We start from the raw sequence: 25,684 nt of genomic DNA on the forward strand, positions 1-25,684 counted from the left end.
TATATTCACTGCGTGCGAGGCCCTGACCTCGCCCACCACATTGGCGACGAGGCCGGTACCGCGCCCCGCGTGCCCCGCCTCTGCTGGAGCCGTCCGCTCCCTACCTGCTGCCTTCCGCGGCTGAAGCTGCCGCTGACGTCCCCGGCCGCGGAGCCCGTCCGCCGGCCTGCTGCCTTGGCTCACTGTCGGCTCCCGCCCACGCGTCTCCCGCTGCGGAGCGTGTTCAGCCGGCGGGGGCTGTATCTGCCCATCATCGTGGTGCCGGTGAGTGTGCTGCCCCTGCGGCCCCGCTGTGGCCCCCCCGCGCAGCGCGTGCTACTGCCTGAGGGGCCCGTTCTTCCCCGGCGTGTGGCGCGCGTGTGCGCGCGCTCCACCTTGAGTGCACTGCCCCGGTGGGGGAGGGGTGAAGAGGGGAGACGCTGCACGTCATCCCCGGGGCTCAGGACACGTGGAGCCTCCACCGCTCGCTCTGCCCTGCGCCCTCGAGCGCCGTCTGTCCCCTTCAGCGCGGCCCTGCTGTGTGGATGCTCCTGGACTCTCTCTCTGCAGCATTTGAAAAGTGAAAGGAGAAAGATTAAAAGGGACGTTTATAGGCATGTCAGAGCAGGACTCATAAAGCATTGGCAAAATCAACTGGGCATGATGTCCCCATAGGACACTGACTGCTTCCTCAGTTTCCTTAGTGCGCCAGCTGCCTGCTTTGGCTACACCCTTCTCACGAACCAGAGACCACGTTCAAGGCCAGGAAGGGGTGAAGGTAGAAAAAGGAACGTCAGCATGACTGATACCGCCACCGGAGGCGCGACTGCAGCGCCAGTCAACAACGCCGCTCAACCAGGTCCCGCAGGCCCACCTCAACGCCGCGACGCCGACACGCACGTCGTTACTCATGCTAACACGGGCGTATCCCCCATTCCACCATTTAGCGAAACGGCGGACCCCGCCACTGCGGCGCCGCGTTGGAAAGCGTGGCTGGGACGTCTGAACTTGTACTTCAAAGGGACCCGAGAAACGGACGACACAGTGAAAAGGTCGCTCCTGATACTGTATGGGGGCCCAGAAATTTATGACCTCTTCGAGTCTCTCCCAAACACAGGTGAAGACGACGACTATGATGCGGCGGTGGCCGCGCTAAACGCGCATTTTGACCCCCAAGTGAACACCGACTATGAAAAATTTAAATTTAAAAGGGCATGGCAAACTGATGCCGAGTCGGTGGACATGTATTATGCGAGGCTGCGCCGGCTGGCCAGCAGCTGCCCATTCGCCGACCCGCGTGAGGAAATCAGAGACCAGCTCATCGTGGGTTGCAACCACGAGACGCTCAGTGTGCATACTGTGGGGGAGACCACGCACCGACCGCCGTGTGCAACGCAAAAGGAAAGACGTGCTCAAAGTGCGGCAGACTCAATCATTTTGCCGCCGTATGCCAAGGAGGAAGATACAGGCCCAATGCACAGAGATCGCGAGGCGGATACGGGCCTCGGTCGGCGACGCCCAAAGTGAGACAGCTATCGCTAGAGCAAGAGCGCCCGCCTCCAGACACGCAGGCCCAGGGTCGGAAGCCGTACTACGAAGACGAGGAGGACGATGAGATATATGTGATATCCTACGTCAGCAGGATTGCCACCCGGAAAAGGCCGCCGCCCATGTGCACAATCTCCGTGGAGGGCTCCGAAATCAGAGCACTTATTGACACGGGTGCCTCCGTGAACGTCATGGACTCTGACCAATACGACCAAATGTCGCCTAAACCTACCCTGAACCCGTCGAACGCCCGGATATACACCTATGGGGGCACAGAACCCATGCCGCTACGTGGCGTCATCAGCACCACCATTCGCAATGGTGAGTACACGACGGAAGCCCGGTTCCAAATAACCGAAGGGAAAAAAGGCACATTGCTCAGCTGCAACACCGCAGAGGATCTGGGACTGGTGTTCTTCGCCAACCAAGTTCACCAATCACACGCCGATATCATGCTTGAGGAATTCCCTGCGCTCTTCAGCGGCCTCGGAAAGCTCAAGGGCAAGAAGGTCAAGCTGCACATAGACACTTCCATCCGTCCAGTCGCCCTGCGACACCGAAGGGTGCCGTTCAACCTCCGCCCTCAGGTGGAAGAAGAGCTGAAGAAGCTCGAAGACCTTGACGTTATCGAGAAGGTGTCGGGACCGACCCCATGGGTGTCCCCACTGGTGGTAGCCCCGAAGCCCAAGCAGCCTGGCGCCATCAGACTGTGCGTCGACATGAGATTGCCGAACACAGCAGTGAAAAGGGAGCGCCACATCACGCCCACCATGGATGACATTGTCGCCGACCTCAACGGGGCGAAGTGGTTCTCCAAACTCGACCTCAACGCGGGGTACCACCAGCTAGAACTTGAACCAAGCAGCCGGTACATCACGACCTTTTCCACCCATGTCGGACTTCGGAGATACAAGAGACTCAGCTTCGGAGTGTCGTCAGCGGCCGAGGTGTTTCAGAACGCGATTAAGGAAGTTCTGTCAGGGCTGAGTGGAGTCATCAATTTGAGCGACGACATTCTCATCTACTCAAATACGCTGGAGGAACACCATGCACATCTCAGGGCCACCCTCCAAAGACTGCAGGACCACGGCCTAACCCTCCACAGAGAGAAATGCTCATTCTACCAGGAAGCCGTAGACTTCTTCGGCTTCCGATTCACGCGCGAGGGGCTCCGGGTTGACCCCAGGAAGGCGGAGGCCATCCAGAATGCCAGCACGCCCAGGAACCCCACCGAAGTGAGGAGCTTCCTCAGGATGGCCACATACTGTGGCCGGTTCATACCCAACCTGGCTGATCTGGCTGAGCCCCTTCGCGCACTCACAAGGCAGGATCAAGAATGGGAGTGGACGTGCGCGGCGAACCAAGCCTTCCAAGAAATCAAGGCGAGCCTCCTGGATAAGGCCACGATGGCCTACTTCCAACCACGCAGGAAGACCGAGCTAGTCGTGGACGCCAGTCCGGTAGGCCTCGGCGCTGTTCTGCTGCAGGAGTATGGCCAGAATGAATGGAAGCCCGTCGCGTACGCGAGCACGGCCCTCACGGACACTGAAACGCGGTACGCTCAAATCGAGCGGGAGGCGCTAGCCATCAAGTGGGCCTGCCGCCACTTCCACTTGTATCTCTGTGGCCAACCTTTTACCATCGTTACCGACCACAAGCCGCTCCTGCCCCTGTTCGCTGGATCCTCCAGGCTTGCTCCCCCGCGAATTGAACGATGGGCCGTCCAGCTACAAGGCTACAATTTCACCTTGGTCTTCCGGCCGGGCGCCCACAACCCAGCAGACTATCTGTCCAGGCACCCCGATGTGACCAGAAGAGCTACCCCACTGGCGGATGGTCAAGTAGTGGAGGAGTTCGTCCACATGGTGTCCATGGCCGCCTGTCCAGAGACTCTCACCCTGCCCGAGATCGGAGAGGCCTCCGCCGAAGATGAGACCCTGACCCGCATCAAGAAAGCCCTGGAAACTGGAAGCTGGACTCGTTTTCTGGAGGGAGCTCATGGTCTGCGACCTGAGATCAGCCATGCCCGACAACAGCTATGGCAGATCCGCCATGAGCTGAGCGTTGGTGATGAAGGCGTCATATTGCGAGGACATCTCATCGTGGTACCTGCAAGCCTCCAACAACAGACACTCGAGATCGCCCACATGGGCCACCAGGGAGCAGCCAAGACAAAGGCCCGGCTACGCAACAAGGTATGGTTCCCAGCCATGGATCGTATGGTGGATGAGATGGTGCGCTCCTGTCATGCCTGCACTATCACGGGGTCAGATCCAGCCCCAGCCCCAATCATCACCGAGGAAGCGGCGACAACACCCTGGACTCAGCTGAGCATAGACTTCGGGAGCTTCCCAGACGGCCGACACACGCTGGTGGTCGTGGACTCTTTTTCGAAATTCCCCGTCGTGGAACTGCTCTCTTCCACAGCATTTGGACCAGTCAAGAGGGCGTTGGACCACATCTTTGCCACTATGGGACTACCAGAGGAAGTAAAATCGGACAACGGACCCCCTTTCCAAGGGCGAGAATTCCAGGCATACCTGGATGGACTAGGGATAACACACCGCAAGATCACACCGTTGTGGCCGCAAGCAAACGGCGAAGTGGAGAGGCTCATGCGGACTCTCAACAGGGCGCTCCGCATCGCCGTCAACGATGGCAAAGATCCGGAAGCCGCGCTGGACCAATTCCTGAGTGTATACCGACAGACTCCACATAGCACCACCCGATGCGCGCCGGCGCATGTTCTGTTCAAGAGGGCGCCAAGAGGCAACATCCCTGCGTCCTCTACGTGGACCCCGGAAGAGAGAGACGGTGCCGCCATCTAGGCACGGAGAACTGTCACGAACCAGAAAGCAAGTGAAAAGAGACATGCGAGACACCCCGGGTTGCAGGAAGGAGACACCGTAGTGGTACAAGATCGACACCCTGGGTGGAAATTTAGAACCCCGTTTGAACCGGAACGATGGATCGTGGAGAAGATTCGGGGGACAATGGTGACTGCCCGTCTCGGCCAACAGACCGTAACACGAAATGTGTCCTGCTTTAAAAGAATAGGGACGTCGGACGGCGTTCCCAGGGACGCTGATGAAGTCATCGATGCCGGCGCAGGTGGTCAGGACGACGAAAGTGCCACTGGGCACTCAGTGCCCCTCCAGGGCCATGACCAGTCAAAGGAAGACAGGCGTCAGCTTGCTGGACCCCAAAGTGAAACACCTGGGTACACCTCTTCCTCCCGGGATGAAGCAACGACCCCGGCTGGGGCTGTTGGGTCTCCTGTCCGCCACCACCACAGATACCACTTGCGGCCCCATCCAGGGCCGAGCCAAAGACTCAGAGACTTTGTGTGCACTTCCCCTTAACCCTGTGCACGGACAGTTTACACATGAACTAAATTGAAGGAGGGATGTAGAGAGCCACCCGGCCTCTTAACAACAATGTATCGATACACACACACGCACTCACCCACCCTCGGGACGGGCCCGCCCCGAGGTATATAATAAAGCGCGGAAGACCGCTCGGGGTCTTTCCGGCACACCTCCTACTATAGTGTATGTGTCTGATTATTGTCTATATTCACTGCGTGCGAGGCCCTGACCTCGCCCACCACACCTGGGATGGATTTGCAATTCATATTGCGCCATTGGTTATCCGAGTGGGCCTACACTTCATAATCTCTCTTTAAAAACGGATAAGGCGTCGCAGGCCTCGTATAATGGACACATCACCCCCATAAATGATCACTTTGTGCGAGGCAGCCTTTGAGAGCCACCCACGCCGAACACCTCAGCCGCCCCCGTCGACAGCCCAAAGCCTCTGTGCCGAGGATGGGCCCGATCACTTTTAGCCTGAATGGAGCATAATGGGGACCCGGCTGGGGGAGGGGCAACAACACTCGGGGAATGCTCAGATTATGGATATTGGCACACATTTTGTTGACACTTTTGGTCCCCCCACCCGCTCCCAAACAGGGGCTTTGCATTTCCAATGAGGCCTTTGCTGTGACTGTGCAGTAACAGATCTGTGCGCGTTAACTACAATGGCCACACCCAGGCAGCCACGTAACACCGGGCCTGCCAGCAGCACCAGCGAAAACACTCCCTTGGAAAAGAATACCTTTTTAACTCCTTCCATTGATAATGTCTTGCAGGAGTGATGCCACATAATTTTCTCTTTTTGCCATGTTTGATATGGCTGCCATTTGCTTTAATGTTATACTTACCAAACTAATACATTGCCAATAGCTCAAACTTGTATACATGCAATAAGCCTGGCATTTACAAGAGTTTAAGCTATTGGCATTGTAAATGACAATGCCTTTTATTTATGTTTTAAAAAAGAAAAACAAAAAATAAACATTGTCATTTACAATGTCAATAGCTCAAAATAATGTAAATGCGAGACCTATTGCATTGCAAATGCTCATTTTACTCAGTTTTAACTTTTGTCCTCTACAAATTGGTTAAATGTGTTTAAAAAAAGCTGTTGCTGCTATTTTTGTGCAGAGTATTCACTTTATCGTTGCGTTTGCACAATTTCTTCCAGGTAGGAGGTGGAAAATAGACCATGCCAAATCCGTAACTCAGCACAGTTTGCACCAAACTAGTAATATGCCCTATAATGTAAAACCAGGTGCAAACATTTTTGCATCCAATTTTACACTTAAACAGCATCTGCAATAACTGTAAAAATGATAGGCTGATTCAGTAAGGCAATTTACACTTTGTGAGTAATTTACACTTTTGAGTGTGTTTACTTCTTTGGCCAGTCACAAAATCTGAGTGCAAGTTACTTCTAAAAACAAGCCCTTCCAACGCCAATAGAGCTATTTATTAGCTTTGCCAATGTGTTTAAGCCTTGATGTACACCTGTGTGGATACTGTTCAGTATAGCTAAAAGTTAGTGGCATAAAGGACAGTGGCTTGGAGCAGAGTGGAGTGTTGTGGCGTATCATTATTATTATTATTATTATTTTGGTTTTTGTATAGCGCGTAGTCACCCTTGAGTATCCCAGCGCTGAAACCTCGAACTCCTAACGGGGGGCACAGGAAAAGAAAAGAAAAAAAAAAAAAAAAAAAAAAAAAAGAAAGAAAATTCGGAGAGAATCAGGGAAAAAGGAGGGTTTTGAGGGACTTTCTGAATCGAAGGAGGTTTGGCTCAGCTCTGAGGTTTGGGGGGAGAGCGTTCCATTTTCTGGCTGTGTTCACCGAAAATCTGCGGCCGCCTATGCGGGTTTTCTTCACCCTGGGGACGACAATAAGGTTTCCTTGTTCGGACCGAAGCGCTCTCGAGGGTCTGTATGGAGTGATCCAGGCGCTCAGAATGGGGGGACCTGTATTGTTCAGGACCTTGTGTGCCAGACAAAGGGCCTTGAAAGCGACTCTTTCCCTTACGGGGAGCCAATGAAGTTTTTTCAAGGCGGGTTTGGCCGAAGTTCTTGCTGGGGTGTTTGTAAGCAGGCGGGCTGCGGCATTTTGAGTTTTTTGTAGTGTTTGCAAGGTGGCTTCCGGCGCCCCGAGGTAGATTGCGTTACTGTAATCCAGCCTTGCTAGCACTAAGCCTTGAATTAGTAGCAGGCGGGACTGGAATGGGAGTAGGGGGAGTACTTTCCTACATGATCTCAGGAGCCCGTAGCAGATGCCGGCTGTTTTCCTGGCCTGTGTCCGGAAAGTAAGATCTGTCTCTAGCCACACTCCCAGACTCTTGACCTCTGTCTTAGGGGAGGGGGGGTCACCCATACATGCGGGCCAGATGTTCGGAGGGAGACTCGGGGTTTTGTGTCCGAGAAGCAAGATCTCTGTCTTTGACCCGTTCAATTTTAGGTCGGAGTCGCCCATCCATTGATGAACCGTGGACAGGCAGTCTTGCAGGTTGGAAGGCTGTAGCTTGGGGTGGGAGAGGGTCACCACCAATTGAGTGTCGTCAGCGTAGCTGACGATCGTGACTCCAAAAGGGGCGACCAACTCCTCCAGAGGGGCCATATATACATTAAAAAGTGTGGGGCTTAATGAGGAGCCCTGGGGCACTCCACATCGGAGGGGGATAGAGGGAGACCGGCTATCTCCTTCCCAGACTTGGAAGGAGCGTCGGGAGAGAAAGGATGTGAGCCATCTCAGCGCACTGTCTTGTACGCCAGTGCTCTCTAGGCGCTGGACTAGGACCTGATGGCTGACAGTGTCGAATGCTGCGCTGAGGTCCAGGAGGACCACTGCCACTGATCCTCCTGTATCCATGATTTCCCTCGCTTTTTCTACGGCCGCCAGGAGGGCGGTGTCTGTGCCCTGACCTGGTCTAAAACCCGTTTGAGAGTTCTTTAAGCAGTGGTTTGATTCCAGGAAGTGGGACAATTTTTTGTTTGCGAGCTTCTCCGCGACCTTACCTATCCAGGGGAGGAGCGAGATGGGTCGGTAATTAGATAGGTCTGTGGGGTCTAGTGACGGTTTCTTCAGCAGACCTTTGACAACGGCCTCCTTCCAGCTTTGTGGGACTATTCCTTGGGAAAAGGAGATGTTAATGAGGGCCGTGAGTCTGGCTGTGATGGTTCGTGCTATGTCTTTCGTGAACCGTACGGGAACTGAATCGCTGGGGGCTCCGCTTTTCGTGGCTGCTAGAGTGGTTGCCACTTCTTCTTCTGAAACTGGTCCGAGTGCGGTTAAACAAGGGGATACCGGGTTGTCCATGGGGTTTCCAGACGTAGGGGTGCAGTCCTTAGCGATTCCCGGAGTGGTCTGGTTAGTAGCAGGTAGAGAGGAAAGGATTTTCTTGATTTTACTATCAAAGAAATTGGCCAGGTTGACACATTTCTCCTCGGCTGCTTTGGGGTCCAGGGGTGTCTGCGGGGGAGCTGGGACATGGAGAAGCTCCTTAAGTATGGAGAAAGTCTCTTTTGCAGAGCACGAGGAATTTTGTATTCTTACCTCAAAGAAAGAGCTTTTAGCGCTGAGGAGGGCTTGTTTATACGCCTTCATGGCAAATTGATAGGCGTTTTTGTCCGTTGCTGTTTTATTTTTCCTCCATGTTCGTTCCGTCTTTTTACACTCTTTTCTAAGAATGTTCAGGGCTGGGGTGTACCAGGGAGCGTGATTGATCCTCTTTACATGTTTAAGTGAGCGTGTTAATGGAATAAGGCGGTCTAGGTGGTTGGTGAGCCAGCTGTTAAATTCCCTATCAGCGATGTTAGGGTCAGCTGCAAGGGGGCCATCGGAATCCCTGAGCTTCGCTTCCCATTTTTCTGGATTTAACTTGTGCCAGCGTCGGGTTAAAATCCTGGTTTTCTGTTTGGGGACACAAGCGGGTTGATAGGACCAGTGCATTGGGACCAGAAAGTGGTCTGTCCATGGAAGGGGGGAGGGGTCTTGGGTTTGGAAATTCTTGATATTGGTGAAGACTGGGTCTAGGAGATGACCTTTCTCGTGGGTGGGTTTCGCGTTCAGGAGCTGGAGGTCAGCTGACGCGAGATCTGCTAGGAGGTTCGCGGCGGTGTGGTCTGCCGGGTCTAGGAAGTGAAGGTTCAAATCTCCTAGAAGAAGAAAGTTAGGCGTTGATATTGTTTTTAAAAGGATGTGGTCCATCAGAGTGTTTGAGAAATCCCCTATTGAGCCTGGTGGTCTGTATACCAGAAGGCCCGATAGTGAAGTGGTAGGCGAGATCTGAAGGGTGAAATTACAATTTTCACAGTCCTTGACCGTACCTTCGGTGATCCTGCAGCTAAAATGGTCTTTATGGAGAATGGCGAGCCCGCCACCTCTTCCGACTGGTCTGTTAAGACAGCAGATTTGGTAGCCTGGGGGGGTTGCATTGACCAGATCTGAGCCGTTGTTGGGGGTCAGCCATGTTTCGGTTAGAAATAAAGCATCTAGCGAGAGGGTTAGGGTGAGGAGGTTTACCTCATGTGAGTGCTTTACTAGTGACCTGCAGTTCAATAGGCCCAGTTGAAGCGTGCTGCTAGGTTTCGTGGTTTCAGGGGTATTGCAGAGGGGACATCCTGTGAACGGGGTGTCAACCTTCAGGATGAAATCACACTGCGGGTTTTTCTTTGTATTCCAGGGACGGAGGGTGTCTGGGGGGTAGGATAGGAGGGGCAGTGAGTCGGGCATAGTGACTGGTCCTAGGGCCGTCTGGGCCTGGACGGGCCCAGACGGGCTTGCCTTTGGCGCGCCTTCGGCGCGCTGACGGCGCGCCCGCTGCGCCCGTCCGCTGCGCGTCCGGTAATTGCACATCTTTGAGGAGTGGGAAATGGGCGGGTGGGCGTGGCCTCAAAGTCGGCGTGGCCTCTCTCCCTCGCCGTGAATGGCGGCAGAAATGTTTGTTGCTGGTTTTAAAGTTGCAGCGAAGGGGTCGCTGTTTCGGCGCTTCTGGGCCCGCTCCAGTGGTGGAAGACGGGTGAGTGCTGGTTTAAAATGCAGAGAAATAAGCGTGACACAGAAATGCAATGAAAATTTTAAAAAAGTGCTTGCTAGTCTCCCGGCTTTCCGCCTCAGGAGTTTTGAGATTCTAGTGAGGGGCGCTGAAGGCAGCGTTTATATACCGTGGGCGGCGGGTGGGCGTGGCCTCAAAGTCGGCGTGGCCTCTCTCCCTCGCCGTGAATGGCGGCAGAAATGTTTGTTGCTGGTTTTAAAGTTGCAGCGAAGGGGTCGCTGTTTCGGCGCTTCTGGGCCCGCTCCAGTGGTGGAAGACGGGTGAGTGCTGGTTTAAAATGCAGAGAAATAAGCGTGACACAGAAATGCAATGAAAATTTTAAAAAAGTGCTTGCTAGTCTCCCGGCTTTCCGCCTCAGGAGTTTTGAGATTCTAGTGAGGGGCGCTGAAGGCAGCGTTTATATACCGTGGGCGCCGGGTGGGCGTGGCCTCAAAGTCGGCGTGGCCTCTCTCCCTCGCCGTGAATGGCGGCAGAAATGTTTGTTGCTAGTTTTAAAGTTGCAGCGAAGGGGTCGCTGTTTCGGCGCTTCTGGGCCCGCTCCAGTGGTGGAAGACGGGTGAGTGCTGGTTTAAAATGCAGAGAAATAAGCGTGACACAGAAATGCAATGAAAATTTTAAAAAAGTGCTTGCTAGTCTCCCGGCTTTCCGCCTCAGGAGTTTTGAGATTCTAGTGAGGGGCGCTGAAGGCAGCGTTTATATACCGTGGGCGGCGGGTGGGCGTGGCCTCAAAGTCGGCGTGGCCTCTCTCCCTCGCCGTGAATGGCGGCAGAAATGTTTGTTGCTGGTTTTAAAGTTGCAGCGAAGGGGTCGCTGTTTCGGCGCTTCTGGGCCCGCTCCAGTGGTGGAAGACGGGTGAGTGCTGGTTTAAAATGCAGAGAAATAAGCGTGACACAGAAATGCAATGAAAATTTTAAAAAAGTGCTTGCTAGTCTCCCGGCTTTCCGCCTCAGGAGTTTTGAGATTCTAGTGAGGGGCGCTGAAGGCAGCGTTTATATACCGTGGGCGGCGGGTGGGCGTGGCCTCAAAGTCGGCGTGGCCTCTCTCCCTCGCCGTGAATGGCGGCAGAAATGTTTGTTGCTGGTTTTAAAGTTGCAGCGAAGGGGTCGCTGTTTCGGCGCTTCTGGGCCCGCTCCAGTGGTGGAAGACGGGTGAGTGCTGGTTTAAAATGCAGAGAAATAAGCGTGACACAGAAATGCAATGAAAATTTTAAAAAAGTGCTTGCTAGTCTCCCGGCTTTCCGCCTCAGGAGTTTTGAGATTCTAGTGAGGGGCGCTGAAGGCAGCGTTTATATACCGTGGGCGGCGGGTGGGCGTGGCCTCAAAGTCGGCGTGGCCTCTCTCCCTCGCCGTGAATGGCGGCAGAAATGTTTGTTGCTGGTTTTAAAGTTGCAGCGAAGGGGTCGCTGTTTCGGCGCTTCTGGGCCCGCTCCAGTGGTGGAAGACGGGTGAGTGCTGGTTTAAAATGCAGAGAAATAAGCGTGACACAGAAATGCAATGAAAATTTTAAAAAAGTGCTTGCTAGTCTCCCGGCTTTCCGCCTCAGGAGTTTTGAGATTCTGGAGTGGCATAGAATGTGGTGGAGTGTTGGAGAGTGTCGTGAAGGGAATAGTGTGTCAAAGTGGCATAGAGGCATAGAGTGAAGTGGCACAGAGTGTCTTAGAGTGGAGTGGTGTAGAGCAGAGTGAAGTGACAAAGAGTAGAGTAAAGTAACGTGGAGTGGTGTAGGGTGTTTCAGAGTGAAGTGGCGTAGAATGGAGCAGATTGTTGTAGAGTGGAGTGGCATAGAGTGGTATAGTGTAGTAGAGTGGAGTGGAATGGCATAGAGTGTTGTAGAGTGGCGTGGCATACAGTGGCATAGAGTGGCATAAAGTGGCTTAGAGAGAGTTGCATAGAGCATCGTAGAGTGGAGTGGCATATAGTGGAGTGAAGTGGAGTGGCGTGGGGCAGAGCAGAGTAGAGTAGCATACTATAGAGTGGCCTACTGTAAACAATGTCATAGAGTGGAGTGGTGTAGAGTGCAGTGGAGCGACAGAGAGTGGCTGGGCGTAAGGTGAAGGGGCGTAGAGTGGAGGGGGTGTAGAGTGGGGCCATAGCGTGGAGTAGAGTTTAATAGAGTAGAGTGTCAGAGTGGAGTATCATGGAGTGGAGTGTCGTGGAGTGGAGTAAAGTGAAGTGGCGTAGCGTGCAGTGGCATAGAGATTTTGCAGAGTGGAGTATAGTGACGTAGAGTGTAGTGGTGCAAAGTAGACTGCATAGAATGCAATGACGTAGCGTGCAGTTGTTTTGAGTACAGTGTTTTAGAGTGGTGCAGAGGAGAGTAGCGTGGAGCAGTGTACCATAAATTGCAGTGACATGGTCTGGAGTGGTTTAGTGTGAAGTGGAGTGCGGTAGAGAGGAGTGGCACATATTGGCATAGTGTAGGGGGGGGCAGAGTGCAGTATCATAGAGTGCAGTATCATAGAGTGCAGTGGCATTGAGTGCAGTGGCATAGAGTGTAGTGGCAAAGAGTGCATTGGTGTAGAGTGCAGTCGAGTGATGTAGAGTAGAGGGGTTCAGAGTAAAGTGCACTAGCGTAGAGTGCAGTGCTGTGAAATTCTTTATTGTATCATTACCTAAAATCATTTACAAATACAATACATGTTACATCATAGAAAAAAGCATTAGGTTGGTTAAAAGGTCTAAAACATCTGAAAGAGAAGGCAAGATACAGCTTAAAAAAGGAGTGAGTCTGAAATGCATGGGAACGTGGGCGTGCAAACGTGCAATATGATGACATTTACATCATAGATAAATGCGTTTTTATGAGTACATCTAAAAAGTAAGACAAGATGCGGAGGGAAAGATGGACAAACTGTACAGTGATAATAGTTGAGTGATAGTGCAAAAGCGTGAGTACAGAGTCGTAATGCCAAGGCTGCTACCACTTTTGGTGATGTGTGGCTCGAATATTATTTTGCAGGTGTCTTCTGTTCTTTCGATGAGCGTAGAGTCATTCCAGCTACCGCATAGAACTTCCCAATTTGTGCAAGCTCCATCGGCACTGTGGTGATGTAGATAAACATTAGAGCCTTCTTGCATGATCTTACTCCATTTTAGATGAACATGTTTCTTAGGTATAGGCGCCTGGGGCTTAACAAGACTAGACAGCAGCACATGACGTGCTCTGCAGATTCTGTATGATATTGGCACAAACTACATCCACTGCTTACTGATGGTGTATTTTTCCAGTGTGCCCTGTTATCCTGTATTGGTAATGTTAGGAGCCTGGTCCTCAATACATTCTGGAGGGCTTGCCTGCCCAGTCCTGCTTTCGGGTATGGTTGACATAGGATAGCTTTGTGTGAGTAGACAAGGCCCTCTGCGCCATGAATGGATCTGATCCGTTTGAGATCCTGTTGTCTTGAAGTGATCTTTCCCTGCTTCTTTAGCAGTTTTTTTCGGCCGGCCGTTGTTAATTGAGTGTTCGTTAGAAGATCAGCTGGCAGACCCAGTGTCTTGTTGGCTGTCACGAGGTACCTTGCCCAACGACTAGTGTTGTTGGCGAAGACTATTTGTAGTGCTTCCCTTATAGTACCAGGACTTGCCTTAATCACATGATGATGGAATTTTACTATATCTTTTTTACATTCTATGTCCATTGCTGTGATATTGAATTCTAGATGAACCAGTGTGCGCCTTGTCGAATATGGAAGCTTGAAAACCTTTCTGATGTCCATGATGTGCAAGCGCTTCAATTTGTCAGTCAGCAAGCCAGGGAAAGCAAGATGGCCATAACTCAATGTTGGAATTAACTTGGCTTGCATTACTCGTCTAATTCCCTCCTTTGAATGGCTTAGAAGCTTATGATATAATCTACATAGGGCATGTGTGAACTTGGCCGCTTTTGCCTCCAGTTCTTTGGCATGTAGTGTGTTCTACCAGTGCATGAGAATTTTACTTCCAGATAAGTATACTTATTGGCAGTGGCAATTCTTAACAGGCTGAGATGCCTGCCCAGTAGTGATTCTTTGAGTTTATGACCAAAGACCAGCACCTTGGTTTTAGTTGCATTGGCTTGTAGTTTGTTTTCCGTGTTAAAAAGGTGTAGTGTCTCCAATGCCTTTTTCATTCCTATTCTAGTTTGGTCCAATAGGACAAGGTCATCCGAATACTGCATAATTGGTAGTCTGAGATAGCCGAGTTTGGGTGTAAAGATGTTGGTTTTTAGAAGTGCGTCTCCCAGATCCGCAGTATATAAGCTAAACAGTGTGGGTGCGATCACACAACCCTGGTTTAGCCCCTTGTTCGTGTAGACCTTGGCTGTAGCAAATGTCTGTGTGAGCTTGGTGCAGACCCAAGTGCTGGTATGGAGTGACATCATGGCCGCCAGGAGTTTCCTTGGTATACCCCACTTTGTAAGTTTTGCCCACGGTATGTTACAGTCGATGCCATCGAAAGCGGCAGTATATTCGACAAAGCATGCATATAGTAAAGGGGTTGCGACCTCTGTGGCCTTTGTTGCCAGATATGATAGTGCAATGACATTATCCATTGTCGATGAATTCGGCCGAAATCTTGTCTGATATTGCGGTATGATTTGATTATTTATTGGCCATACCTCTAACTCTTTCAAGAGCACTTTAGCATATGCTTCCTGTCAACATCTAATAATGCGATCAGTCTATAGTTCTCCGGCTGTGAAGCATCTCCTTTTTTGTAGATGGGTTGCAGGACGGAATCTTTCCACGAGTTTGGTACTCCTGAGGTGTTCTAGCAGTGGTTAAATAGGCAATGCATGAGGGGGGCCCAGAAGTCTCGATCTTCATTGAAGATGCTGCCTGGTAGCCCATTATGCCTGGGAGCCCCGTCCTTCCTGATTCCCTTGAGGATGGTTAAAATGTATTTTTCTATAGGAGCAAGGTCCTCAGTGTCATTCTCGTCGGGGTAATTGATTTCTGCCTTCAACGGTTTTTGCTGTGGGTTTGTCTTGGTTGACATATAGTCTTGTTGCGTGGGCTGCCCATTTGTTGGCAGGTACAGCATTATGGAAATGGCTTCCTCCATTTAGACCATGAACATAACTCCCAAATTCACTGTTGTTATTGGGAGCCAGCAGAGCATAGATGTGTTTCCATTTATGATCTATGGTGGTTTGTTTCAACTGCCATACAGTTTTTTTGTGCAGTCTTCAAGCTGTTTTCAAAAGGGTTTCCGTCCATGGGCACTTTTCTCTCCTATACTGTTGCTCTGCCAGACTGCACAGCTTTTTGCTCTCTCTAAAAGCTTTGAAGTCAATAAGGTTGGCTGGCCCATTTCTGCTACGTTTTCATTTATATGTGGGTTGCCTTCCTGTAATCAGTGCATTAGATAGCGAGGATATGATTTCTGGCCAACTTTTCTGAGGGCCGGTTGTGCATACGACCTGTTTCCACTTGTTGTATCTAGCTTTGGTTATGGGTCCCCATTTAATTCGTTTTATCGGTGCTGTATCATTGTTTGAATAAAGCTTTTTACCAGCAGGTAGGTATTCTGCATGCATCATGGTGCTTATATTGACAAGGATGGATATTGGGTGGTGATCGCTTGCAGTAGTGTGTGACACCTTGTATTCTTTACACCTCTTCAGTTGGTTCTTGCTCAGAAAGATGTAATCTAACGTGGAGATATTTTTCAATGTAGGTTGTTGTTTCGTATTTGGCTGCCCTACTTGGTTCACGGACTCCAGGTTAAATTTGTTAATGCAGGCTTCCATGATGTTCCATCCATTATCTCCTTGGCGTCGTTCCGGATGGCTCAGGTATCTCATGTTGAAGTCCCCGGTAATGATGCATTCGTGCCCGGGGTTCTCATAGAGGTATTCTCTGATCAGTCCAGTGATCATCCCTGTGTTTGCTATTTTTACCTTTTTGTTTGGATTAAAATAGAGGCTAATTACTGAGATTGTGGCTGGAATGCCCTCTAATCCAATTCCCTTTATAGTGGCGATCGGGACGTCAGGGGAATGTGTGGGTCATTCCTCAATTCGTACTTGCTGGTTTAATTTTACAAAGATTGAAACCCCACCGATCGGTCTTCCAAAGATGTTTTCCTAATTGGCCAATGTGTGAATTGCCTGGAAGCCTTTAATGGAATTCGGTGTTGCCGTCCATGTTTCCAGTAGGCATAGGATATCCCCTGTTTTGAGCAAATATACGTCTTCTTTATTGGCTAGGGTCGATTTGAGCCGTTCCAACTTATTAGTCTGAACTTGGTTCTTATTCTTGCCTCTTGTGTGCCCCCGAGATTGTTGATTTGAACCTTCCCTGGTATGCCGTTTTGTTGGAATCCGGACAAGATTGAATGATTTTTTCTGCTAGGGATTTCCCTTCCCGTTGGTGTGCAATGCCGTTGGGATCCAGGCCCAGTCTTCTGCTGTGACGTCCTGTGATTCTCTTACCTTCATCCAATGTCTGGTAGCATCGCCTTCCTTGAGCTTGATTTTAATGTTATTATCACAGTAATGACTCAGATCGTTTTTATGCCCCTTAGAATACTTTTCTGTGGTGCTGTCGCCGTGTGTTTGAACGGACTCTGTAGTAATACTTGGGGATACTTCTCCATTGCACAGTTGTCTACGCAGAGTAGATCTTTTTCTGCCATGATGTTTTGAGTGTCTAGCTTGTTGGTCCACTTTGTTAGGGTTGACTCCCTATGGCTTATCCAGGAGTAATATTTTAAGTGCACCGATGCAAGATGGGCTGATGTTAAGTAGGCCAATGAGGGTATACACGACAGGAGGTATAGGATGTTTGAGCAATTTAAGATGTCGCCCCGGACCTCTTGTCTCAAATTCCGGGGTGAGGATCACTGTATGTTCTGTGTCTACCAGATGTCCCTTTCCCGACTTATTACCCTCAAACTCATTACTCTGCCCATTGTGCACGGTTGTTCAATCTGGAATCCCTATTTGGCCATTAATCCAGCCAGCTTTCCCATCTGGTTTATTTTTAAGAGGTTGCTCACGAGTCTTGACCCTTTGGTCGTCTGGTGGCGTCTTCCATGCTAATGTGAATTGTGAAGCTGCTATGTTTTGGCCTTTGCATTGTGATTCCATTGCTGGAGAATGTGCCTTCAACAAGCAAGTTTCCTGCATAAATTCCACGTGTAGAGTGCATTGTTGAAGAGTAGAGTATTGTAGAGTGCAGTGGTGTACAGTAGAGTTGCGTAGACAGCAGCAGCATAGAGTACAGTGGTGCAGAGAACAGAGTGGTGTAGAATGCAGTGATGAATAGTGCAATGGTGTAGAGTAGAGTGGTGTACAGTGCACTGGCAAAAAGTGCATTGGCATAGAGTAGAATATGGCAGGGGAAGTATAGTGGCGTACAATGCATTGGTGGCAGAGTCGATTGGCTTAGAGTGCCTTGGTTTTGAGTAAAGTGGTGTACACTGCAGTGGCGTAGAATGGAGTGGTGCAGAGTGGACTGGTGCAGCATACATTGTAGAGTAGATTGTTTTAGAGTGGAGTGGTACAAAGTAGAGTGGCGTAGAGTGCAGTGGTGCAGAATAGATTAGAGACGTAGAGTGCAGTAGAGTGGAGTGATGCAGAGAGAGAGTTTAACGGTGTGGGGTGCATTGGCGTAGAGTACAGTAAAGTGGTTTAGAGTGGTGTAGAGAGTAGTGGTGTAGAAGTGTTGCACAGTAGAATAGAGTGGCGTAGTACAGTGATGTAGAGTGCCATGGTGTACAGTGCAGTAGTGTAGAGTGCAATACAGTGTTGCAGAGTAGATTATAATGGAGTAGAGTGCAGTGGTGCAAAGTAGATTGACGTAGACTGCAATGACATAGAGTGCACTGGTTTTGAGTAAAGTGGTGTAGAATGCATTTGTGTAGAGTAAAGTGGTGTACAGTGCAGTTGTTTACAGTAGAGTGGTGTAGAGTGCAATGGCGTAAAGTGGTACAGAGTGGAGTGGAGTGGCGCAGTGTATATTGCAGTGGTGTAGAGTGGAGTGGCACAGATTGGAGTAGGGTAGCATACAGTGCAGAGTTGCATAGAGTGCACTTTCGTAGGATGCAGTGGCTTGGAGTAGATTAGAGTGGCTTAGAGTGGACTGGCCTAGAGTGTAGTACCATAAAGTGCAGTGGCATAGAGTAGAGTGGCTTAAAGGATATTGTCGTAGAGTAATGTGGTGCAGAGTATAATAGAGTGGTGTAGAGCGCTATGGGGTGGAGTAGAGTGGTGTAGAGTGCAGAGTAGTTTAGCATAGAGTGCAGTGACGGAGAGTACATTGGTTTTGAGTAAAGTTGTGTAGAGTGCATTGGCGTAGAGTGAAGTATTTTACAGTAGAGAGGAGTAGAGTGATGCACCGTAGAATGCCGTGGAGTGGAGTGGTGCAGCATAGATTGCAGTGGGTAGAATGGAGTGGTGCAGAGTGTAGTACATTTGCATAGAGTGCTGTGACATAGATTGTTTCAGAGAAGAGTATACTGGTGTATTGTGGAGTTCTGCAGGGTAAAGTACAGTAGTGTAGAATAGAGTGGTGTATAGTACAGTGGCTTAGAGTGGAATGGTACAGAGTGCAGTGTTGTAGGAGGCAGTGGTGCATAGTGGATTAGAGTGGCTTAGAGTGGATTGGCCCAGAGTGAAGTGATGCAGAGTGGAGTGGTGTACAGTGCGTTGTCATAGAGTGCAGTAGAGGGGCAAAGAGTGGAGTGGTGCAGAGTAGAGTGCAGTAGCGTAGAGTGTAGTAGCATAGAGTGCAGTGGTACAGAGTCACGTGGCAGACAGTTCAGTGGCAGAGAGTGCAGTGTTGCAGAATAGAGTGGAGTGGTGTAGAGTACTGTGGTGTCGAGTGCATTGGCGTAGAATGCAAAGGTGAAGAGTAGAGTGGTCTAGAGTATAGTGGCGTAGAGCATAGTGGCGAAGAGCAAATTGGCATAGTGTGCAGTGGTGTAGAGTGCATTGATTTTTAGTAAAGTGGTGAAGAGTGCATTGGCGCAAAGTGCAGTGGCGTATATTGGAGTAGAGCTTGGTGGCATAAAGTGGGGTAACATAAAGTACAATGTGGGGTAGAGCGGACTGTTGCGTGGGAGAGTGCAGTGACATAGAGTGGCATAGAGTGGAATAGAGTGCCAGTGGTGTAAATTAGAGTGGGGAAGAGTGTAGTGGTGCAGAAAAGAATCGAGTGGTGTTGATGGATTGGCATAGAGTGCATTGGCGTAGAGTGGAGTGCCACAAAGTAGACTGATGGATTGGCATAGAGTGCATTGGCGTAGAGTGGAATGGAGTGGCGTTAAATGGAATATGCATGTTGTGGTAGCACAATGCCATTACAAACAACACATTTTCAATTGAAATGACTGTTACAGTTGCCCAGACATACAGTTTAACTGATAAAAAGTATACGGCGCACAAGCGATAATGTGTGAAAATGTCATCACCTAGTGTATTGATTTGTTTTGATCATATTAAAATATTTGTTTCCCCCACACTTCAGAATTACGACAAAATGTGCTTCATTAGTGCATTCCTAATTCGGATATATTCTGAAATATCTGCACAGTTCATTTACATACAAAATTTTCTTGCGTGCTAGAAAAATAACATCCTACAGCCTTTTGTCTCACATGAGTACCCAGCAGGATTGTCACATACATCCTCTCACTTCGAAGTCAGAGAAGGAAAAGTAAACACTAAAAGCCTTAAGAAAAGAGAGCCTGACATTTGACCTTTGTCTCTGAATTCACAGCAAATGTGACAAGATAAAAACCAGATTTAAAGGCCTGTTTACCGAAAGCACAGGTGGAAGAATACAAGGGGCCTGGTAAACAGGCTGTGCTCCACGGAAGGAACAAAATCATGCTGGACAGCCTAAAACAAATAAAGCCAGCAAAAAGAAAGCAAACATATGTGAGTTACAAACCATAATACCAGTGAAAAGAAATGGACGGACTGCATTACCAGGGAAGCTTTTCGAATGTCCCAGAGATTTCTTTAGCAAACCAGACAGTGCAGGCTTCGACTCATAAAACAAGCAAACAGTAGAAAGTCCAGCACCACACATGACTAACTACTGTTACTGCATAACCCTCCCATAGAAAATCATGGAAGTAGGGAATTAAAATAAAAACAGATAGGAAATAATGTTAAACAACTAACATTATGTAAAACAGTTACAAATATAAATAAACATAATTCAATGTAAAAAATATATAAAATAGTAGATATTTATTATTTAATTATAAAATATTTTTGTACCCTATTTTGAATTTCAAAAATGATGTAACAAGAAGATTTATAAGATTTATTAAAATATAACAAAATACATTTTAATTAATTCTGTACTTTTGATAATTATTAAGGCCTGATAAAAAAAGTGTTTTTCCCTTCGTTGTGAATTTAACTCACACTTCAGAAACATAATTTTAATGTAATATATTTGCATGAATAAAGATTGATTTCAATATTAAGTGCTGTAGCATTTTCTTTTATTTTGTTCTACATTTGAAAAAAATATATAACATGAACACATATTACTATTTAATATAAAATATCTTTTTTTATTTATTTCCAAGTTTAAAAAAATAATCCCTATACTTCACCTCCCTATGATATATTTGAACATAACTCCATGAAACAGCAAAGTTCTTTACAGAGAATAATTTGATGTCGCACACCGAACAATATTTTGTGTATCGGATTTGGTTAAAACCAGATTACAAACACTAGGATGTAACGATGAGGAGGTAGTGGTAACATGTTATTTAGAAATTTCTGCAATTTGGACACAGGAAGCAATTACCCATGGGCAATGATCATGCTACCTGCAATCTGTGTCTCTCTCCAACACAAAGTCGACAGGAATCAAGATGGCGATGAAAGGGTGGCTCTGTGATGAGCTCTTTAGGCCAGGGATCACAATACATATAAATGTAAATTGTGCCCATGAAATACTATAGAGGCAGCAGTGTGCGCCTGACCTCAACTGGATATTCAATCACATTGCCATCAGGATGACTTCGTAGGACAGACCATGGGCTGCATCAGGTATTTTATTCCATAGGCCTGGTGAGTCTGCAGATCAAGTTCCCCAGGGGCGGCCCTACGACTGTCAAGCTGCTCTGCTGGCATCAGAGGATGACCATGGGCTGCACTGCACCTGACATCTCCTTCCTTGGGGCTATGGAGTTGGCAGTTCTGCTTCTCTCCATAGCAGCTGCCCTGAGACTCCTCAACCCCCAATGCTGTTGGGTTGCATTTGACTCCTGCCTCCTTTCGAGCCATGAGGATCTGGCCATTCTCTCCTCTGGGTATGGCACTCTCCACTGCGATAAAAAACACAAGATGATGGACGGAATGTTGCACAATGGCAAAACATTCACCCCCAGTCACAGATCTGGGTTTAATCCATCGTTATTTTGCTCAACAAGCCACCCCAGTTCAGACATGTCCGCATGCAAATCAGTCTTGACCCTGTGCCTGATGGGAACAGTCCAGCCCGAACTGCCAAGCCATGTCTTCCCTGGACCGGAATCAAGCATCCTAGGACCGGTTTCTGGCTATCAGCCGTCTTCAGCCAGGATAGTTTGACTCCAGTGGCTTAGTGAGCACGGGACCCACGACTGGGCATACCCTTCCAACATAGGGTGAACAGCAAAACACACAAGATGATGGACGGAATGTTGCACAATGGCAAAACATTCACCCCCAGTCACAAATCTGGGTTTAATCCATCGTTATTTTGCTCAACAAGCCACCCCAGTTCAGACATGGCCATATGCAAATCAGTCTTGACCCTGTGCTTCATGGGAACAGTCCAGCCCGAACTGCCAAGCCATGTCTTCCCTGGACCGGAATCAAGCATCCTAGGACCGGTTTCCACGTCTGGGCATACCCTTCCCACATAGGGAGGCATGGCTTGGCAGTTCGGGCTGGACTTTTCCCATGGGGCACAGGGTCAAGACTGATTTGCATATGGCTGGGTTCAAACTGGAATGGCAGGGTGAGCAAACAAACGATGGATTTAGGCCCAGATCTCTGTACTGGGGTGAATGTATGACATTGTTCTGCATTCTGTCCATCAACTCTTGTTTTTGCATTTGTCACCCCGAGTGGGACGGGTATGCTCAGACGTGAGTCCCGTGCTCTCCATGCCACTGGAATCAAGCTATCCTGGCTGAAGAGGGCTGAAAGCCCGAAACCGGTCCTAGGGTGCTTGTTTCCAGTCCAAGGAGGACCTGGCTTGGCAGTTCGGGCTGGACTGGTCCCATGGGGCACAGGGTCAAGACTGATTTGCATATGACTGGGTTCAAACTGGAATGGCATGGTGAGCAAAAAAACTATGGCTTTAGGCCCAGATCTCTGTACTGCGGTGAATGTATGACATTGTTCTGCATTCTGTCCATCAACTGTTGTTTTTGCATTTGTCACCCCGAGTGGGACGGGTATGCTCAGACGTGAGTCCCGTGCTCCCCATGCCACTGGAATCAAGCTATCCTGGCTAAAGAGGGCTGAAAGCCCGAAACCAGTCCTAGGGTGCTTGTTTCCAGTCCAAGGAGGACCTGGCTTGGCAGTTCGGGCTGGACTGTTCCCATGGGGCACAGGGTCAAGACTGATTTGCATATGGCTGGGTTCAAACTGGAATGGCATGGTGAGCAAAAAAACGATGGCTTTAGGCCCAGATCTCTGTACTGGGGTGAATGTATGACATTGTTCTACATTCTGTCCATCAACTGTTGTTTTTGCATTTGTCACCCCGAGTGGGACGGGTATGCTTAGACGTGAATCCCGTGCTCTCCATGCCACTGGAATCAAGCTATCCTGGCTGAAGAGGGCTGAATGCCCGAAACCGGTCCTAGGATGCTTGTTTCCAGTCCAGGGAGGACCTGGCTTGGCAGTTCGGGCTGGACTGTTCCCATGGGGCACAGGGTCAAGACTGATTTGCATATGGCTGGGTTCAAACTGGAATGGCATGGTGAGTAAAAAAAACGATGGATTTAGGCCCAGATCTCTGTACTGGGGTGAATGTATGACATTGTTCTGCATTCTGTCCATCAACTTTTGTTTTTGCACTCTCCACTGCGGTGCCATCGTGCACTCCCCTCATCTATGCAGCATGCATGAAGTAACAGTGTAGGGCATAGCCGGGTCCTGCTATCACAGCTCCAGCTGCATTGCTGGTCTGTGCTCCTCCCAACATGCAGCATACGAGAGGCTGTCGTTGCCTGGACTGCGGCATGGCAATTTCCAAGGTGCAGGGCTCCCTCTTGGACTGGCTTGCTCAGACACAAGCCGATACCTGAACTGTATTGGAGGCCCACAGTAGAAGACATTGTGTGAAGCTGCACGATCTGCCATGCACCGGTGCCTATGGAATCTAGTGGAACCCACAGTAGAAGGTGTTGCCATCCTCTTTGCAATAACTCCTTCCCACATCCATCATGAAGAGCAGCCATCTGACTTCCTTGGGAAGTCAGACTATCAAAGAGGAAAGTCAAAATGAAAATAAGGTTGAGATAGTAAAAAGTGAATAAGGATTACACTGAATGATCACTTCTGGCATAGTAATCTGGGCAATCACCTTTGAGGGGGACAATGATAACCCACCCTTTACTGTAAATCAGAGTGAAGGGAGGCCTGCTGATACGGGTGGCTATTGACTTAAATTGTACACTAAATCAGCTTGCCATATGTTCTACTAATATTCAGTGTTTCAGGGTAACTTTTAGAAATAAGGACAACTAACTAGTAATACATTTTTACAATGATAATTTTTAAAATTCAGACAACTAATCTGACCACTTTGGGCACATTAGTAGAAAATGTAATTGATTTTCATTTCAACAATGCAAATGTTTTTATTGTGCTTACTGGTGATTTAAGTACGAAATTTCCAAATTCAATAGACCAGAAAATGCTGTAAAATAAATCTGGTACATGCCTGTTTGTTACTAGAACCTATAGTGACACTAAAAAGCATTAGAAATTGTTTGAACTACTTTCATGTAGTGATTTATACATTGTTGACACTATGGGGCCAATTTGTGCCTGCCTGCATGCCTATTCCCCCCCACCATATTACTATGGCGGGGGGACCCCGGTGGACGGAAAGACCATCCGCCGGTTTTCCGCCAGTAGGCAATCCACCCGATTGCCTACCGGGCGGAAAAGCAGTTAATATGGTGGCGGTGTCTGACAGAGACCACCATCCATTTTATTATGCATTTGGGGTCATGCCTTTCTGTGGCGGCGGTGCCGCCACGGAACGGCAGGCGGTCCTCGCCATTGGGGGACCGTAGAAGGCCCGTAGCGATTCTGGGAGGTGGAGGGTGCACATGGGGGTGCATTTGCCAGTACAACATGGCAGGCACCGCGCGGTGCCTGTTACGTTGTGCTGTCAAATGCACAACTTGCATTTCTGGCATTGCGGCGGGCGTTCCTTTGAGCACCACCCGTCACAATGTCAGGAATGTGGGATGAACCCGCCACGTGGGATGCGCCCGCCACTGTGGCGGGCGCATCCTAATGGAATGTGCGGGATCGCCGCACCCTTTGCGGGCAGTCCCCTTTCCCGGGAGTATGGCAGGCACACAAAGTCCACCGGCCATACTAATGAGCCCCTATATGTCTCAATGGCAATAAACTGGTAAGTTTCTCTTCTAGAAGTAAGAGGAGTACTGTTGAATATATTTTTGATGAATGGTGTGTCGAGGAAGCTTGAGGAGGTTATAGTACAACCAAGTACATTTAGCAATCATAACCCTTTAATAATCAGTTTAAAGCTGTCACCCTGCTCTAGTGACTTTCCGATAATAAGGTCATAAATTGAAACCGTTGCTAATAACATTAGCCCATTCAACAGAGCTTGATAAATGCTGAAGGTGACCCCAAAAATATTATATGTTTGGCCCTAAGTGAGATCTTGGCTTGCATACAGGAGTCACTGGCATCTATGGCGATGATATTGAATTATGAATCTTTTGCATGTATTATTGGTAGCATGATAAGCATACCTGTTTCAAATACGACCTTGGGGCGGTCAACTCACAAATGGTTTGTTGGATAACTAGTGCAGTGAAGTAAACTATAGATTAAGACGAGAATTCTTGCAGATATTTGAGTATGCAGAATTACAGTCCAAAACAGAAAACCTGTACTACATCTAATCCATGCTTTTAGAAAAAAATATTTTAAGCTTTTAGGGCAGTTATTAATAAGTTTACCTACCCGATTCTGGGAAAGTGAACTTCCTATCTGTCCACATTAATAAGATAAATTATTGAACATTTCAAGTCTATCTGTAACCCTAATTGCACAGCATAATGTTACGACAGCCAAGAATTCACAGAAGTCAGACTGAATGTTAGTTTACAGAAAGTCCCGTTAATAAAGTTTCTGGACCGGAAGGCATGCTGATGGATTTATTCAGGTTTAATTCTGATTTTTGAGCCCCACTTTTATGTAATGTGTTTAACTCGTTAGGCTCCACTAATATACCTATTACTTAGTCTACATCAACAATTTTCCCAGTCTTTCAAATGCTGACCAAGGGCGACCCCATATGTTACTGGTCAATATCTCTAATTGCCTCTTCGTTACAATAACTATCAGACTCTTAATGAAAATAATTCTTTAATGGGCAGATACACAAAATATTATTGTTTACTGTTAATATGGATACTGGCAAGGCAAGGGAACGGTAGAACAATTTGAACTTACATTTGATCATCCACAAATATGTGGGTGGATCAATACACTTGGCTTTCATAGACCGCACATCTGCTTT

The 25,684-nt window shown here is 48.7% G+C and overlaps 1 protein-coding gene across 4 annotated transcripts in view; it reads left to right on the forward strand.

The window, feature by feature from the left end:
• DENND5A (DENN domain containing 5A) overlaps positions 1-25,684 on the forward strand; it is a 349,938-nt gene that overhangs the window by 284,616 nt on the left and 39,638 nt on the right. The window lies entirely within an intron of this gene.

Source organism: Lissotriton helveticus, chromosome 3_1 (genome assembly GCF_964261635.1).
Source record: "Lissotriton helveticus chromosome 3_1, aLisHel1.1, whole genome shotgun sequence".
NCBI classification, from domain to species: domain Eukaryota; kingdom Metazoa; phylum Chordata; class Amphibia; order Caudata; family Salamandridae; genus Lissotriton; species Lissotriton helveticus.